Raw genomic sequence first — 13,720 nt, 5'->3', positions numbered from 1 at the left:
ACAGACATTGTAACAATATTAAATCTTCCAATTCATGAACATAGAATGTCCTTCTATTTCTTTCTTTCTTCTTTAATTCCTTTCAGCAATGTTTTGTAGTTTTCAGTGTGTAAGTTTTTTATTTCCTTGGTTAAGCTTATGCTTAAGCTTATTCTTTAATGATGCCGTTCTAAATTGGATTATTTTATTAATTTCCTTTCCAGATGATTTATTAGTGTATAAAAACGCACCTGATGTTTGTATGTTACTTCTTATCCTGCAGTGTCACTAAATTTATTTATTAGTTCTAATAGTTTATTGGTGGAGCTTTTACAGTTTTCTCTATACAAGATCATGTCATTCACAAACTGCAGTACTTTTATTTCTTTCTTTGAGATTTGAATGCCATTTATTTCTTTTTCTTACCAAATTGTTCTGGCTAGGACTTCCATTACTGTGGTAAATGGAGGGGCAACAACAGGCATCCTTTTCTTCTTCTTGATGTCACAGGAAAAGTTTTAGTTTTTCACCATCGAGTATAATGTTAGCTGTGGACTTTTCATATATAGCCTTTATTATGTTGATATAATTTCCTTCTCTTCCTTGTGTATTGATTTTTTTAATCAAAGGGTGTTGAATTTTGTCAAATGCTTTTTCTGCATCTATTGAGATCATTATTTGTGATTTTTATTCTTTGTTCTGTTAATGTGGTGTATCACATTGATTGATTTTCGTATGATAAACCATCTTCATATCCCAGGGGTAACTCCCACTTGAGTCATGGTTAAGATCCTTTTAATGGTCTATTTGCTCATATATTGTTGAGATTATTTACATGTGTATTTATTAGGGATATTGACCTGTAGCTTTCTTTTCTTATTGTATCTTTCTCTGGCTTTTGTATCAGGTAATGCTGGCCTCGTATAATGAGTTTGGAAGTGTCCCTCACTTTAAAAATTTTTATGAGTGTTTGAGAAAGATTCGTATTAATTCTTCTTTAAAGGTTTGGTAGAATTCACTAGTGAAATCATGTGGTCTTGAGCTTTTCTTTTTTGGGGGGCTTTTGACTACTGATTCAATGTCTTTGTTAATTATAAGTGTTTAGATTTTCTATTTTTTCATGGTTCAGTCTTGGTAGGTTGAATGTTTCTAAGAATTTCTTCTAGGTTATCCAATTTTTTTGGTGCATCATTGTTAATAGTAATCTCTTATGATCCTTTGTATTTGTCAATTGTAATGGCTTCTCTTTTTTTTCTGGTTTTCTTTGAATCTTTTCTCTTTTTTTCATAGTCTAGCCAAATGTTTGTCAATTTTGTTGATATTCTAAAAAAAACCAATCCTTACTTTTAATGATTTTTTTCTATTCTCTATTTAATTTATTTCTGCTGTAATCTACGTTATTTCCTTCCTTCTGCTAAATTTGCACATGGTTGCTTTTTTTCTAATTTCTTTAGGTGTAGAGTTAGGTCTTTTATTTAAGATATTTTTTCTTTTTAAGTGTAGGAGTTTAACACTATAAACTTTCCTCTTAGTACTGCCTTTGCTACATCCCATAAGATTTGGTATGGTATGCCATATTTTGTTTTTGTTTGTCTCAAGATATTTTTAATTTTCTTTTTAATTTTTTTCTTTGTCCTATTGGTTATTCAAAAGTGTGTTGTTTCATTTCTACATTTTTGAATTTTCAAGTTTTCCTTTTGCTGTTGATTTCTATTTTTATTCCATTGTGATCAGTAAAGATATTTGTTATAATTTTCGATTTTCTTAAATTCATTCAGACATGTTTTGTGATCTAAAATGTGATCTACTGTGGATAATATTCTGTACATTCTTGAGAGGAATGTGTATTCTGCTGCAGTTGGGTGGAATGTTTTGTATATGCCTGTTAGGTCCATTTGGTCTATAGTGTTGTTCACATTCTGTTTTCTTATCAATTTTCTTTCTAGATGTTCTATCCATTATTGAAAGTGAGCTATTGAAATTTCCTACTATTATTGTGTTGCTATCTATTTATATTTCTTCTTTCTGTCTATTTCTTTCTTGAGTTTGGTGAATGTTTCTCTTGTATCTTTAGATGCTCTGCTAATATTTGCATATATGTATGTGTATATATCCATATGTATACATAAGTATGTATAATTGTTATGTCTTCCTGGTGAATTGATTCTTTTATCATTATATAATGTCCTTCTTTTTTGCTAGTGACAATTTTTGACTTAAAGTCACTTTGTCTGATGTAAGTATGGCCATTCTTTCCCTCTTTGGGAAGTGGTCATTTGCATATCTTCTTCCATTCTTTCACTTTCAATCTATGTGTGTCCTTAAATCTAAAGTAAGTCTTTTGTGGAAAGTGTATAGTTGGATTGTCCCAGTAATTCTCTGCCTTTTGACTAGGGAGTTTTGTCCATTTGTATTTAAAGAAATTATTAATAAGGATAGACTTACTATTGCCATTTTGTTAATCATTTCCTGTCTGTCTTTAGCACTTTTGTCTCTCTTTTCCTCTCTTTCTGTCTTTATTTTATTTTTTTGTTGTTGTTGACGTTTTGTAGTGACATATTTTTATTTTTTCTCATTTTCTTTTGTGTATCTTCATAGGTATTTTCTTTGTGTTTATTATAGGTCCTACATAAAACATCTTATAGTTATCACATCTATTTTAAGCTGATAATAAATTCAATGACATACAAAAACTCTACCCTTTTACTCTCTCCATCTTTGTTATTGGTGTCACAGATTATATATTTTTATATTGCATGCCAAAATTAAAAAGTCGTTTATATTCCACTGTTATAGTATTACAGTATTCCATATTTGTTTATATATTTACCTTTACCAGCAAGCTTTATATTTTCTTATGCTTTCATGTTTACTATCTTTTTTTTCAACTTAAAGGACTCACTTTAGCATTTCTTGTAAGGCATGTCTAGTGATGAACTCTCTCAGTGATTGTTTATCTGGGAAAACCTTTATCTCTCCTTCATTTTTTTTCTTTATTTTAATAGAGACTGGGCCTTACTATGTTGCCCCAGCTGGTCTTGAACTCCTGAGCTCAAGCAATCCTCCTGCCTCGGCTTCCCAAAGTGCTAGGATTACAGGTGTGAACCACCGTGCCTGGCCCTGTCTCCTTCATGTTTGAGGGACAGTTTACCAGATATGATATTCTTAGTTGACAGTTAAAAAATATTTTAGCACTTTGAATATATCATCCCACTTCCTTCTACTTTCACAGTTTCTGCTGAGAAATCCACTGGTAGTCTATAGGGGTTCCCTTACTGAGTTGCTTTTCTCTTGGTATTTTCAAAATTCTTTCTCTCTCTCTCTTTTTTTTTTTTTTTTTTTTTTACAATTTCCTTATAATGTGTCTTGGTGTGAACTTCTTTATTAATGACCTTTTTATGGTGCTGTGTTAAGCTTAAATTTCTGAGGCAAAATGGCCTTTTTAAAAATTCCTGGATTATCATATTCCTGGCCTCTTTTCTTGAGCTATGATTTGGTTGCCTTAGTAGAGTGCTCAAATCATGAAAGAAAGGGAATATTCTTGTAATGACTGAAGGAAACAACCTATTTATCTGCATGGATCCAGTGCTCCATATCAAAAATTACAATAATAGAATAATTTATAACTATAGGTAGAAAGCTGCTTCATAAAACTGTAACAAGATATTCCTAGAAAAAATGACTTCTGGATAGCACACAAAAATCTTGTGAATAGTTATTTCATTTGGGATATATTATGTAGTATTGATCTCCAATGTATCTGTAGGTATAGAGCAAATTAGGAGAAGTAAGATGTGTTTGGACTAGGATTCAGATGGTCCACAGAGGGGAGGATTTGAATAAGTGAGAAAGGCACAAGAGAGGATCCCAGGACAAGGCAGAGTGACAGGAAGGAGCCTGTCAGTGATGGGAGTTGTTGAGATGCAAGGGACTGTGAATGGGCATTGGCTTGATGTAGGAAGCCTTTGGTGGGATGAGGTAGGAGGTAGTGTGAGTGAAATAGGAAGAAAGGAGACTACTCAGCCACTCTTAGTGAGAACCTGAAGTGGGGAGGGAGGATGCTCTCTCAGGCCTGCAGGTATGCAGATGTCTGGAAAGTGTGCAAGAGGGTTCTGAAAATGAAGCCTCCCTGGGATCTTTGGTCTTTGCTGGGAGAGAGTAGCTAATTACTTACTCTTTTCTCTCTTGACTTGCCAGTTTTTGTCTCTCTATTGCTTCTTACTCCATATATATCCTTATAAACATATAAACTTGCTTATTTTTCTTCTGATTTTTTACAAAAGCACTTTTCAAATCTATAATGCTTCTCCTAAAAACTTCTGTCTCAACTTCTATCCTAACTCTATCATCACAGTTAAGACTGTTGAAGAATGGTCTAATTTTTTTGGTAGCTCTCCTTTATCTTCTGTGATTCCCTTATTCCACTGAAAATGTGCTTTTATTCTTATCACTCCAGTGAAATTGTACTTGTTACAGTCAGCAATAACATTTTAGATGAAAATCCAACAAACCTATTTCAGTTATTATACCACTTATCATATCTTCAGTATTGGACACCATTGTCCCCTCACTCTTTCCAGGTATTCTCCCTGACACTGTTCACTGTTACCTTTTTGGTTGTTCTTTTTACTCTTTCCTGGATTTCTCTTCCTATGTCTGTCCCTTAAATGGTGATGTTCCATCTGGTTTTGCCCTGTGGTTCATCTCAGCTCAAATTACACATTCTTCTTGGGAAAATTTATCTTCTCCAGGACTTTACCTTTGATATAGTTGAGATATTTGTCTCCTCAAATCTCATGTTGAATTGTGATCACTGATGTTGGAGGTGGGGCTTAGTGGGAGATGTTTGGGTCATGAGGATTGATCCTTCAGTGAATGACCTGGTGCCTTTCTTGTAATGAGTGAGTTCTTCCTCTATAATTTCGTATGAGAACTAATTGTTAAAAAGAACTGGCATCACTTCCTTTCTGCCTCTTCCTCTCTCACCATGTGACGCCATGATTCCCATTGCCTTTCACCATGAATAAAATCTTCCTGAGGCCTCACCAGGAGCCAAGAAGATGCTGGCAACATGCTTCTTCTACAGCTTGCAGAACCAAGTGCCAAATAAATCTTTTCTTTATTAATAACCCAATCAAGTGTATTCCTTTATAAAAGCACAAAACACAGAATATTAGTACTGGGGAGGTGAGCATTGCTATAAAGGTACCTAAAAATGTGAAAGCAGCTTTGGAACTGAGTAATGGGGAGAGGCTGGGAGAGTTTGGAGGACTTGGAAGACAGGATGGTGGGGAAAATTTGGAACTTATTAGAGACTGGTTAAATGGCTGTGAGCAAAATGCTGATAGAAATGTGGACAGTGAAGTCCAGGCAAAGTCTCAGATGGAGGTGAAGAACTTGGGAAACTAGAGCAAAGATGACCTAGAAAAGAACTTGGCTGCATTGTGTCCAGGTTGCAGGGCTTTGTTGAAGGCTTTGTGGAAGTTCATCATTCTAAGGCTGAACGTAAGAAAGATGACCCAGGTAAGAATGATGACCCAGGGTCTCTGGTGGAAGCAAAGCATTCAAGAAGTGTCATGACTGCTTCCAACAGCCTATGATCAGATATGGGAGCAAAGGAAGGACCCATAATTGGAAATTTAAATTAAGAGGGAAGCAGAGCATAAAAACCTGGAAAATTCACAGCCTGGCCATCTGGTAGAGAAGGAAAGAATGCTTTCACTATAGGAATCCAAAGGAGTGGAATCCAAACGAGAGGAATCCAAGAAGGCTATGGGGCAACCACTTGCTAGAGAGAGTAACATGACTAAAAGGGAGCTAGGTGCTGATATTCAAGATGATGGGAAAAAAAGTTAGAGGTCTAGGAGGACAGAATGGTTTCAGGGGCCAAGCCCAGGGTACTGCTGTCCTGTGATGATTTGAGATGCTGCTGTAGCTGTGGCCACAGCTCATAGGGCCCAGGTGCTGCTTGGGATGCCACTCAGCATAGTGCAAGCTATAAGCCTTGGCAGCCTCTGTGTGGTGCTAAGTCTGCAGGCACACAGAATGCAAGAGTGGCATTCCAAGATTTTCTGATTTGTAATTGCTTAAGGAAGAGAAGCTTTGTGTAAAAATGTGGGATCATCAGAAAAGAATGTTAGCTCTGGCCCATGAATGTGACTCCTTTCAGGCCCCTCAGGAACAAATTTAGAACAAAGAATGGTGGTCAAAGTTCAGTCTTCAGTTCCCTCTTATCTGAGATCCATATGCCAGTACAACTTTTGGTGTGGATATGGGTTTTTGAAAAACAACTCAGAGCCATATGTTAGGTGTTATGTTTAGTTTCCATAGGGTAACAAAATCTAGAATCCTGTGATTCTAGATTTCTTGGCTATTATTTTAAGCTTCTATTACCTTCTTGCTTATCAAGCTGCTTCTTTACTTCTCATGGCTAGCCAGGTGTCTGGAATTTCCCTTGTAGTAATTAAATATTTTCCTGTACTTCCATGCTTGGGAGGCCCCCAGACCCCTAAGGTTGGGGGGGTTTCCCTCTTCCATCTCAGTTTTTGATCTCAGAGGCTCATAGGTGGAAGGAATTGCCCTTGTGTTTCAGATGAGACTTCAGACTTTTAAGTTGCTGCTGGAATGAGTTAAAATTTGGGGGTACTCTTGGTAAGGGATGATTATATTTTGCAATGGGAGAAGGACATGAGATTAGGGAGGCCAGGGACAGAATGATATAGTTGGGTATTTCCCCCATCCAAATTTCATGTTGAAAGGTGGTCCCCCAATATTGGAGGTGGGGCCTAGTGGGAGGTATTTGGTTCATGAGGGGCAGATTCTTCATAAATGGCTTGATGCCTTCACTATGGTAATGAATGAGTTCTCACTCTATTAGTTCTTGTGAGAATTGATTGTTAAAAAGGAGGCATCTCCTCCTTTCGGCCTCCCCCCTCTCTCTCCATATGACATGCTGGCTCCTTTTGCCTTCCATCATGAGTAAAAGCTTCCTGAGGCCTCAGCAGAAGGCAAGCTGATGCTGGTGCCATGCTTCTTGTACAGCTTGCATAACGATGAGCCAAATAAATATTTTTTCTTTAAATTACCCAGTCAGGGGTATTCCTTTATAGCAGTGCAAAACAGACTAATACAACCTCTCATCTATATGTCACTTGTTCATAAATCTCTACCACTAGCTCAGGCTTCTGCATCTACATGGACATATCTCAGTGTACATGTGCTCCAGGCAATCCAAACTTATCATATGTTAAACTACTTTAATCTTCTGTTCTTCAAATCTGTCCTGTGTATTCACTCTCAGTGAATGGGAGACATCTGGATTTTTTTTAATTTTTAATTTTTGCCAGTCCAATAGGTGTGTAGTGTCATCAAATGATTTTAATTTGCATTTTCCTGATGGCTAATCATGTTGAGCTTCTTTTCATGTGTTTTTTGGTTATTTATGTATTTTGTGATGCTTCTATTAACATATTTTACTTACTTTAGGCTGGGCTCTGTGGCTCACACCTGTAATCCCAGCACTTTGGGAGGCTGAGGTGAACAGATCACTTGAGGTCAGGAGTTCGAGACCAGCCTAGTCAACATGGTGATACCCCCATCTCTACTACAAATACAAAAATTAGCTGGCCATGGTGGCAGATGCCTGTAGTCTCAGCTACTCGGGAGGCTGAGGCAGGAGAATTGCTTGAACTCAGGAGGCGGAGGTTGCAGTGAGCTGAGATCGTGCCACTGCACTCCAGCCTGGGCAACAGAGCTAGACTCCATCTCAAAAAAACAAAAACAAAAGCATATTTTACCTTTTATCGGGTTGTTTATCTATGACTGAGTTGTAAGTGCTCTTTATATATTCTGGCTACAAGTTCTTTGTTATAAATACATATTGTGAATATTTTCTTCCACTGTCAGGCTTGCCTTTTTATTTTCTTAGCTATGTCTTTTGAAGAGCAGAATATTTTTATTTTGATGAAGTCCACAATTTATCATTTTTTCTTTTATAGCTCATGCCTTTTGTGTCCCATCTAAGAAATCTTTGCCTACCCCGTTGTTGCAAAAACAATGTCCTTGTTTTGATCTGTAAGTTTTATAGCTTTAGTTGTCATGTGTAAGTCTTTGATACATGTCTAGTTAGTATTTGTGTCGGCTGTGAGATAAAGGTTAAAGTACATTTTTCCCCCAAAATGAATACCCAATGTTCTAGCACTACTTATTGAAAATAACATTGTTTTCCCATTTAATTACTTTGGCAACTTGGTAAAAAAATCAACTGACCACATATGTGTTGATCTATGTCTAAATTCTTTGTGATTCCTTATACCACTAATCAGTGTGTCTGTCTTTTTGCCAACAATCCATACTGTCTTCATTACTGTAACATTATATTAAATCTTGAAATTAAATGGTGTAAATCCTCTTTGTTCTTTTTTTGTAATTGCTTTGTCTATTATAGATTCTTTACATTTCTATTAATAACTAGAATTAGTTTGTCAATTTCTACCAAAAAAAGCCTGCTGGGATTTTAATTGGACCTAATTTAAATTTAATGTAATTTTAATTTGATTTAAATCTGTATATTAATTTCAGGATAATTGACATCTTCATGACTGTATCTTCCAATTCATGAGAATCATACATGCCTTCATTTGTTCATGTCTTTTAAAAATTCTTTCAGCAATGTTTTGTAGTTTTAAGTATGTAGGCATTGTGCAAATTTTGTAAAGTTCAACCTTAAGCATTTCACACATTTTGTTCTTTTTCAAATAGTACTATTTTAAGAGTTTGTTTTTCAATAGTTTGTTGCTAGTTCTGTCTTATTATTACTAAGAAGGGACAAACTCTTGTAAGTACTAACATTGATCTATCTTGGATTAAAATTAATAGTGAATTTCTTCTGTTCTACCCTATGTGTGATTTCCCATAGTCTCCTTTTTATTCTCCACATGTAGACACAGGTACTGATACATAATATGCACTCAATAATTTTTTTTGAATGAAGGTATCACTTTCAAAATAAAACTGATTTTGTTTTAGGTTTCAAAAGACCATTAAAAAGCACTCAGAATGTTAAACTCTGGGGATTCCCATAGCTTGAGCTACATCTGTAAAGCAGAGTGAAGTGATGTGACAATTATTTGACTGATTTTTTAAATGCGGACATTTTTCTACACTTGATTGACATTCAAATTATCCAGTGTTCATCTTAACAAAGTAAGTGTCAAATCACATCCTCATTTATGTTATCTCAGCAGATAAGCCTAAGAACAGAGAAAAAAGAGAGGTAACTACACGTTTCAAAGCAACAGTATTGTGCTCAGACATACAGTGTAGGCAGCTGACGCAGCTCAGGGCCGTTAGAGCATTCACAGAGTAGTGGAATCTCAGGGTCACAGGCAAACAGAAGAAAAGAGAATCCAAGAATCAGAGGGATAGTTGAATCAGATGAAAGCAAGTTCCTGTCTGATCTTGAGTTTCCATGGTAATTGGACCAGATTATAGATTTATCTTATTTTATTTTTTTAAAACCACATTATCTAGAGAGAGAAGGAATTTATTACCTTTGTGTCTTAGTCTATTTATGCTGTTATAACAAAATGCCTGACACTGGTAATTTATAAAGAACAGAAATTTATTTCTCACATTTCTGGAGGCTGGAAAGTTCAAGATCAAGACACTGACAAGTTTGGTGTCTGGTGAGGAACTGGACTCTCTGATTCCAAGGTGCAGCATCCTCTGGATGGTATAAATGCTGTGTCCTCACGTGGCAGAAGGGCTGGAAGGGGCAAAAGGAGCTAAATTCTGTGTGAAGAATCCCATTCATGAGAGAGGAACCCCCATGACGTAATCACCCCTTAAAGGCCACAACTCTTAATATTATTGCATTAGAGATTACTTTTTTTTTTTTTGAGATGGAGTTTCACTTTTGTTGCCCAGGCTGGAGTACAATGGCATGATCTCAGCTCACTGCAACCTCTGCCTCATAGGCTCAAGTGATTGTCCTGCCTCAGCCTCCCGAGTAGCTGGGATTACAGGCATGTGCCACCACATTTAAACATGAATTTTGGAGGGGATACAAACTTCAAACCATATCACCTGGAGAGTATCATCATCTATTTTTGAGGCTTGAAACTGGAACCCCAAGCTATTTCCAGCCCTTAATGTCCCCCACAATGTGTTCTATTTGGTCTATACAGTGTTTTTAATTTTTTTTAAAAAAATCTATATTTTATGATAAGAACTTACAAACACAAAGAAGGAAACAACAGATATTGGGGTCTACTTGAGGGGGGAAGGTGTGAGGAGGGAAAGGAACAGAAAAGATAACTATTGGGTACTGAGCTTAACACATGGGTGATGTGATAATATGTGCAGTAAACCCCAGTGACGTGTTTATCTATGTAACAAGCCTTCACATATACCCCCAAACCTAAAATAAAAATTTTAAAAATCTATAAAGATTAATACTTAAACATTAATTATACTGATTTTAAAACCAGACTTTTTGTAGGTAAACCAAGATTTCTGGGTTGTCTTAGAAACAAGAAGTTGTATAAGCCCTTGGCCTTGGTTCTGAGATGGCAGCAACTGGCTGGGACCGAGGAATGACTTCTCTTTTGCCTGCCTTCTCTAGTTTCTCATAGTCTTCACTGTCCTTACCCAGCCTCTCTTTACTAGTGCATTTTACTCGCTTGGCTCCTGGAGGCATATGACTTTGTAAGCTCTGATGTTTGGGGATTCAAACCAAGAATTTGCCTGTTATCCATGGCCTCTCCCTTTCCTTGATTCTCTGCCTCCCATCCCTCCTTCCCATCACCACAATGATTCTACCTCTTTAATGGCACTTGAACCTGTCACCTCCTCTCAATCGTCATACTCACTGCTTTGGTGCAGGCCTTCAATGCTTCTCAGATGAATTACTGCAACAGGCTCACTATGTTCCATGGTGTGATAACTTTTATGGAAGAGAGAAGCAAGGAAGGATAGACATGGGAAAGAAGAAGTTTTTCTGTCCAAAAAGCAATGGCAATATTTCTGGAGTAACATAGGGCAGGAGTGCATTTCACTTAGAACCATCCTTTCGTTCCTGGCACTTGGACCTAGGCTTGGAGAGTGGGTCATTACTGGATGGAAAATCAAAGGAAGGTTCTAAATGAGCCTTGCACTTTATTTTTATCCTCTTTCTGGATTCCAGTGTTTGTTCTATTTTACCTGTTTATTCTTATCATGCTGTTTGTGACAGGAAAGTTTATAATTTAGGTAATAAAACCTTTCAAATCATTTAAATGAATGTGTGTGAAAAATGAGGGTCAGACCTGTTAGTCCAAGATCTCTAATAACCGCCTGCTGGCGGTGATGCCTGATCGAAAGCGTCTGCACTTGGAAAGTCCTCATTTATAACATCAATGATAATTGTCTGTAGAATGTCTGAGCCAAGATGGCGTACGAAGCCAGAAAGAGACCTCAAATGTATTAACTGTTTCACATGCTTGAAAACAGACAATTTGTCTTTGACTTGTGAGAAGAAAACCCCCAGCTATTACCGTGCCCATCAGCTTATGTAGAATGGGAAGGTCTAGTGCTACCTGCTTATAAACCCCAGCCACAGGATTGAGGCCTCCATCTGGTAAGGCTTCATGTGCTTGTCAAATAAAAATGAATTCAGGCCGGGCATGGTGGCTTATGCCTGTAGTCCCAGCATTGTGGGAGGCTGAGGCAAGAGGACTGCTTGAGCCCAGGAGTTCGGGCTGCAGTGAGCTGTGTTTACACCACTGAGCTCCAGGCTAGGTGAGACAGTGAGACCCTGTCTCAATTAAAAAAAAAAAAAAAATTTAGAAGCTGAGAACATAAATGGGCTTGCCTTTCTGTGCATATGTGTGCAAATGTTTGTGTGCATCTGAGTGTGTGTATGTCTGTGTGTGTGTGTGATGGGAATGCAGGATAAGATTATTTTCCCCCTCTTACTTAGTTAATGCCAGAAAAGTAAGAGAAAAATTGACTATGCCCGAATTCTTTTTCACCTTTTATCTGGAGTATCTGCAATTGAAATACTTGAACAGGACATGCATCTATATAACCATAGCTTATAGCAGTGGCTTTCCCACAGGAGTGCATTGACATTGACTGGGACACCTGTTAGATAAATGGGCAGATTCTTCAGCCCATGCCCAGGGGCTCTGATGCTGGAGACCTGGAGGGGGCCCAGGGTTATGCACTGTGACAGGTCCCCCATATGATTCTCATGCAATTGAACCATCAGATAGTACTTAGGAAAGGATCGTCTGCAGGAAGAAAACACACAAATGGATGTGGCCTTGACTGATGACTTAATCTCAGGACCTTAGATCACCTGGCTAAATTGATTGTCCTGAGTGTCACTTTAAAAGTCACACATACAGGCCACACGCAGTGGCTCGCACCTGTAATCCCAGCACTTTGGGAGGCTGAGGTGGGTGGATCACCTGAGGTCAGGGGTTTGAGACCAGCCTGACCAACATAGAGAAACCCCATCTCTACTGAAAATACAGCATTAGCCGGGCGTGGTGGCGCATGCCTGTAATCCCAGCTACTCGGGAGGCTGAGGCAGGACAATCGCTTGAACCCGGGAGGCAGAAGTTGCAGTGAGCTGAGATCGCGCCATTGCACTTCAGCCTGGGCAACAAGAGCGAAACTCCATCACACACACACAAAAAAGTCACACATACAGACACACACATCATACATGTACATTCCCCTAAATATACACACACCACTCACACATCTCATATCATATCCTCTACACCTCCCATACCACACCCCATATACACACCACACACACACACAGCCCACACATGCACACACCACACATGTACACACACATGCTAAACCACACACATATCACACCATACACAAAGGGACACACACCATACACACACACCACACATACCACATACACATCACACATACACATACCCCACACATGCACATGCCACACATGCACACACACTATACTCATGCACACACACCACACCCATGCACACATACACATCCTCCCCCCACTACACCACACATGTACCATTCCACACACACACCATACTACACATATACACATGGATGTGAGCATTCTTTTTCATTTAAAGTACAGGGAAAACACTGGTCTCTTATCAAGCAGTGGTATTTTAGAGAGCAGAGGTCTTTTCCTCCAAGTCTGCTTTTGAAGTTCTTAAAAAGAAAATGCAAGTCCCAGGAATGAGCTCATCTCTGTGTCCTTCCCAGAAGCCACTTACTCATTGCTGCAGGACAGACTTTACTGTTATTATAATGAAAAGACAAGACAGACTCTAAATATCAGTTTAAAATGTTTCTTTTTTAAAAAAATTCCCACATGTACACGATCTTTTACTTGTTTCATGTTTACTCTGTTTTGGGTTAAGAAATCTGAATGATGTGATGTGTCATGAGGATAGAAGCGAACAGGATGAAATCGCGTGAACAGGACAATGGGGGGCGGTGGTGGAGCCCTCCACTTTGGGGCTCTGAAGCTTTGGATTGGAACCATCTGGTCCCTGGTCCTAGCTCTGCTACTTGTGGCCTTGGCTAAGGTAGTAACCTCTCCAAGCCTACTCTACAAAGGGAACATCATCGTAGTACATCACTCATGGAATTCTAAGGATTAAAATGGAAAGTGCTTACAATAGGATGAGAAACATACTAAAGACTCTGTAAATGTTTGTTTCTATTAATAAGCAGAATTATGCCTGGACCTGCTTAA

The sequence above is a fragment of the Hylobates moloch genome, unplaced genomic scaffold (assembly GCF_009828535.3).
Source record: "Hylobates moloch isolate HMO894 unplaced genomic scaffold, HMol_V3 SCAFFOLD_9, whole genome shotgun sequence".
Taxonomy (NCBI): Eukaryota; Metazoa; Chordata; class Mammalia; order Primates; family Hylobatidae; genus Hylobates; species Hylobates moloch.
This window is presented reverse-complemented; position numbering follows the sequence as displayed.